Raw genomic sequence first — 257 nt, 5'->3', positions numbered from 1 at the left:
AGCTGTGAGGCATAGCTGAAATTTGCATGGGGGTGACAAACAGACTTTAAAGCATCTTGCGAAAAAGTAAGGAATTAGGAGTTGTAGACAAATGCTCAATGAAAACAGAGTGTGATGTTGGGTATTGCAGCAGACCCTAGTGCTGGATCCCTCAGTTTACCAAGTAGATCATTTGGTCCAATTACAGAGTAGCATAGGAATGGCCATTACCCTGGCATGTCCCATCTCTCCTTGTTGAAGTTCTGCTTTTTTTTTTT

Source organism: Mandrillus leucophaeus, unplaced genomic scaffold (assembly GCF_000951045.1).
Source record: "Mandrillus leucophaeus isolate KB7577 unplaced genomic scaffold, Mleu.le_1.0 Scaffold550, whole genome shotgun sequence".
NCBI classification, from domain to species: Eukaryota; Metazoa; Chordata; class Mammalia; order Primates; family Cercopithecidae; genus Mandrillus; species Mandrillus leucophaeus.
Note: the sequence above shows the minus strand (reverse complement) of the source record.